Below are 6,000 nucleotides of genomic sequence, written 5' to 3' on the forward strand. Positions count from 1 at the left end.
GGAGCTGGAGGAATCAGTCCCAGACTTCAGACTATATTACAAAGCTACAGTAATCAAGACAGTATGGTACTGGCACAAAAACAGAAATATAGATCAATGGAACAGGATGGAAAACCCAGAGATAAACCCATGCACATATGGTCACCTTATCTTTGTCAAAGGAGGTGAGAATATACAACGGAGAAAAGACAGCCTCTTCAATAAATGGTGCTGGGAAAACTGGACAGCTACATGGAAAAGAATGAAATTAGAACACTCCCTTGCACCATACACAAAAATAAACTCAAAATAAATTAAAGACCTAAACGTAAGGCCAGACACTATAAAAGTCTTACAGGAAAACACAGGCAGAACACTCTGACATAAATCACAGCAAGATCCTTTTTGACCCACCTCCTAGAGAAATGGAAATAAAAATAAACAAATGGAACCTAATGAAACTTAAAAGCTTTTGCACAGCCAAGGAAAACATAAACAAGACGAAAATATAAACCTCAGAATGGGAGAAAATATTTGCAAATGAAGCAACTGACAAAGGAGTAATCTGCAAAATTTACAAGCAGCTCATGCAGCTCAATATCAAAAATACAAACATCCCAATCCAAAAATGGGCAGAAGACCTAAATAGACATTTTTCCAAAGACTATATACATGATTGTTTCATGGGTGTATACATATGTCAAAACTCATCAAAGTCTACATTTTAAATATGTGCAGTTAATTGTATGTCAATTATACCTCAATAAACCTGTACAACTAATGTCAAAAAAAGACTATATACAGATTGCCAACAAACACATGAAAGGATGTTCAACATCACTAATCATCAGAGAAATGCAAATCAAAACTACAATGAGGTATCACCTCACACTGGTCAGAATGGCCATCATCAAAAAATTTACAAACAATAAATGCTGGAGAGGGTGTGGAGAAAAGGGAACCCTCTTGCACTGTTGGTGGGAATGTAAATCGATACAGCCATTATGGAGAACAGTATGGAGGTTCCTTAAAAAACTAAAAACAGAACTACCATACGACCCAGCAATCCCACTACTGGGCATATGCCCTGCAAAAACCATAATGCACATTATTTCAAGCTGAAAACAATCAAGGCCCAAAAGACTCAGGAAAAAAAATGTGACCTTCCCCTTAACTGCCTAAAAGAATGTAGATAGAGAACCTGTTCCAGGAAGGGAACTATCACGATAGATAACTGTAGTATGAACTAGGTGTGTAGATAGGGTGGAACCTGGCAAAGTCTGTTCCTTTCTGTGCCCCATGGTCTCTGCCTGGCCCAGCAAACATTTGTTTACCACTCATTTGCTTTTTCACCTCCATGTGTATTGTCTTCCTTCCACTTGAAGTCCCAAACCACTACCTCCAATATCCTCTTTTCTCTTTAGCTGAAGGTGGTACTTAAAATGAGTATTTTGGCAAGTTACTCAATTTTCCTGGGTCTCTCCCATGTATACATGTTATTAAAATTTTGTTTAATTTTCTCCTGTTCATGTGTCTCATGTCAACATAATTCTTAGACCAGCCAGAAGAATGTAGGAGGGTACAGGAAAATCTCTTCCTCCCCAACAGGTTTATATATCTCATTTTCTTAGTAATTTCTCAATTATTTCCCACATAGAGTGGCAATAATTTAGCTGGTTAAGGTAAGGCATATTAAAACTCTCATAACCTGGAACAGTGCTGTCCAAGAGAGTTTTCTTCAGTGATGGAAACTCTTAATAACTGCACTGTCCATTGTGATAGTCACTAACCATGTGCAGCTATTGAGTGCTTGATATATGGCTAGTGTAACTGAGGGAGAAAGTTTTATTTTATTTTAATTTATTTAAATATAAATTTAACTAGCCACAATGGCTAGCATCTACTATGTTGCACAGTTATATCGGGAGTAATATATGTATCTTCAAAGTCTTCTTTGTCATTTGAAAATAGATTGCACAGAGCCTTCAAAACTGGAGAGAGGAGAGAGAGCATGGAGGGAGAAGCTTTTTCTGCTATTGTCAGTTAAAAAAATAATTCCATACAATACATGACCTAATGAAGTGTAGGTATAAAGTAGAAATGGAGAACAGTGGTATATAAGATTAGGTGACTACAGCTTATAGAAATGTTTTGTCTTCACAGTGATTTATTTTAAAGACTTTGCATGGCTTTTTTTCGGGGGAGGACTGTGTTTGGCATTTGTTCTCCACTCTGCCCTTTCTCTCCCTATTTCCTGCCCTGGATAGATTCCCATGTTCATAATTTCAAATCTGGCCTCTATTCCAGGCCTCTTTTATTTTTTTTTATTTTTATTTTTTTTTTTTTGCGGTACGCAGGCCTCTCACTACTGTGGCCCCTCCCGTTGCGGAGCACAGGCTCCGGACGCACAGGCCCAGCGGCCATGGCTCACGGGCCCAGACGCTCCGCGGCATGTGGGATCCTCCCAGACCGCGCATGAACCCGTGTCCCCTGCATCGGCAGGCAGACCCTCAACCACTGCGCCACCAGGGAAGCCCCTCCAGGCCTCTTTTAATTGAGCTTATCCTCCGTTAAAGAAAGGGGTTTTTTTATTTTAAAGGTATACTTACTTGAATTTAATATGAATAAAAATGACTTTATTTTTTAAAAAAAGGCAAAGAGAGAATTTTGAAAGCAACTTGTAATGCACAAGGAAACCCATCAGGAGGTTTTCTCAGAAGAAACTTTGCAGGCCAGGAAACAGTGTAGTGATATATTCAAAGTAGTTAAAGAAAAAACCTGCCAGCCAGTTTTTACCTAGAAAAACTGTCCTTTAAGAATGAAGGATAGGTAAAGACTTTCCCAATCAAAAAGTGAGGGAATTCATCACCACTAGACCTGCTTTACAAGAAGTGTTAAAAAAAATTTCTTCAAGTTGAAATGAAAAAAAATGCTAAACAACACAAAAGCTACGGAAGTATAAATCTCACTGCTAAAGGTAAATACAAAGACAAACAGAATATTATCATAGAGTAATGGTGGCACATAAATCACTTTTAATAATACTACACAAATTAGAAGACAAAAATTGTAAGAATAACTATAACCACAGAAACTTGTAATGGAAAAACATAGGAAAAAAGTAAAATCTGCCATCAATTACATAAAGTGAAAGGGTGGGTAAATATAAAGTTTCTGCAAGTGATTGAAGTTAAGTTGTTTTCAGCTTAAAATAAACTGCTAAAACTATGAAATGTTCAGTGCAAACTCCATGGTAACCATAAGCCAAAATGTATCTATAAATATTAGGAGACTTCAATATCTCACTCTATAATGGATAGACCATCCAGTCAGAAAATTAATAAGAAAATAGCATAAATGAACAACACTCTATACCAAATGGACCTAACAGACATATAAAGAACTTTCCACCCAACAGCAGAAGAATATATATCCTTCTCAAGCACACATGGAACATTCTCTGGGATAGATCACAGTTTAAGTCTCAAAACAAGTCTTAACACACTTAAGACTAAAATCATTCCAAGTTTCTCTTCAACCACAATGGATTGAAACTAGAAATCAATAACAATAAGAAAAAATGGGAAAATTTACAAATACATCAAAACAAAATTTAACCATCTTAAACAACCGTTGATTCAAAGAGGAAATCAAAAAGTAAGTTTTAACTTATCTCAGGACCAATAAAAACAAAAACACAGCATACCAAATCATGAAATGTATCAAGAGTGGTACTAAGAGAAGTTTATAGCAACAAACACCTGCATCAAAAAGATAAAAGATCTCAAAGAAATCATCCTAACTTTACACCTAACAAACTAGAAAAAAGAACAAAGCCCAATGTTAGAAGAAGGAAGGAAATAATAAAGGTTAGAGCAAAAATAAATCAAATCGAGAATAGAAAAACAAATAAAAAATCAACAATACTCAGTTGTTTTCTCAAAAGATAAAATCAACAAACCCTGGGCTTGACTAAGAAAAAAGAGAGAAGACTCAGATAAATAAAATCATAAATGAAAGAGGAGATATTACAATAGATACCTTAGAAACAAAAAAGAATCTTAGGGGTCTATTATGAACTATTATACACCAACAACTTGCATAACCTAGAAAAAATTAATAAATTCCTAGAAACATGCAGCACAACAAAACTGAATCGAGAAGAAATCAAAGGCCTGAACAGACCAGTAACAAATAAGGAGAATGAATCAGTAATCAAAACCTCCGAACAAAGAAAAGCCCAGGTGTAGATGGCTTCACATGTGAATTCTACTGAACATTCGAAGAATTATCACCAATCCTTCTTATACTCTTTCAAAAAACAGAAGATGAGGGAACACTTTCAAACTAACCTATGAGACTAGCATCACCCTGATACCAAGGCCAGACAAAAACACCACAAGAAAAGAAAATAACATGCCAATATCCCTGATGGACATAGATGCAAAGATCCTCAATAAAATACGAGCAAGCCAACTTCAACAACACATTCAAAGGATTATATACCATGACAAGTGTGATTTATCCCTGGGATGCAAAGATAGTTCAACATATCCAAATCAATCAGTGTGATACATCATGTTAACAGAAAGTTAAAAACCATAGAACCATCTCAATAAATGCAGAAAAGCATTTGAAAAAGTTAAACATCCATTCATGATTTTAAAAATCTCAACATAATGCATATAGAAGAAACTTACTTCATTGCAATAAAGACTATATATGAAAAGCCCACAGCTAACATCATAGACAGTGGGGGAAAACTGAAAGCTTTTCTTCAAAGATCCCATACAAACAAGAATGACCATCTTCACCACTTCTATTCAATGTAGTACTGGAAGTTCTAGCCAGAGCAATCAAACTAGAAAAAGAAGTAAAGTTTATCCAAATCAGAAAGGAGTAAAATTATCTCTACCTGTATATGACCATACGGGTAGAAAACCCTAAAGACTCAACAACAACAAAACTGATAACACTAATAAACAAATTCATTAAAGTTGCAGGATGCAAAATCAACATACAAAAACCAGTTGCATTTCTATATACAAATTACAAAGTATCTGAAAGGAAATTAAGAAAACAATCCCATTTACAATAGAAACAAAAAATAAAATACTTAGGAGTAAACTTAACCAAAGAGGTGAAAGACTTGTCCACTGAAAATTATAAAACATTGATGAAGGAAATTAAAGAACACAGATAAATGGAAAGGTGTCCTATGTTCATGGATTGAAAGAATTAGTATTGTTAAAATATCCATATGGCCCAAAGTGATCTACAGATTCAATGCCATGCTTATCAATACCTCAATGACAATCTTTATAGAAATAGAAAAAGCAATCCTAAAATTCCTATGAAGCCACAAAAGACCCCAAATAACCAAAGCAATCTTGAGCAAACACAAAGCTGGAGGCATCACAATTTTCTGATTTCAAAATATATTAAAAATCTACAGTAATCAAAACAGTATGGTACTGGCATAAAAATAGGTATATAGATGAAAGGAAGAGAACAGATAGTTCAGCAATAAACCCATACATTTACAGTCAATTGGTCTTCAGCAAGGGTGCCAAGAATACGTAATAGTCTGTTGCCTCCTTGATAAAGTTTATTCCTAAGTATTTTATTCTTTTTGATGCTGTTGTAATGAGTTGGGTTTTTAAAAATGATTTCCCCACTAATGTTGATTTAAGATAGTAACCCATTTGTCTATATCATTATGAGTAGTTTCTTGCAGAAATTATTTATATGCATTTGAAATCACTTGGTTCCAGCTAGTATCTCTCTTGAGAGCACCACAGATTATCTGAGTGAAAGGTACAACCAGATTTTTTTCCATTTTTCCTTTTCAGGGGCCAATCGTTAATATGATATAATGGCTGCTTTTGACCAACAAGGGATTAATCTCCAAAATTTACCAACAACCCATGCAGCTTAATATCATCAAAACAAACAACCCAATCAAAAAATGGGCAGAAGACCTAAATAGACATTTCTCCAAAGAAGACATACAGATGGCCA

This window comes from Mesoplodon bidens (genome assembly GCF_964165515.1).
Source record: "Mesoplodon bidens genome assembly, chromosome: 5".
NCBI lineage: Eukaryota > Metazoa > Chordata > Mammalia > Artiodactyla > Ziphiidae > Mesoplodon > Mesoplodon bidens.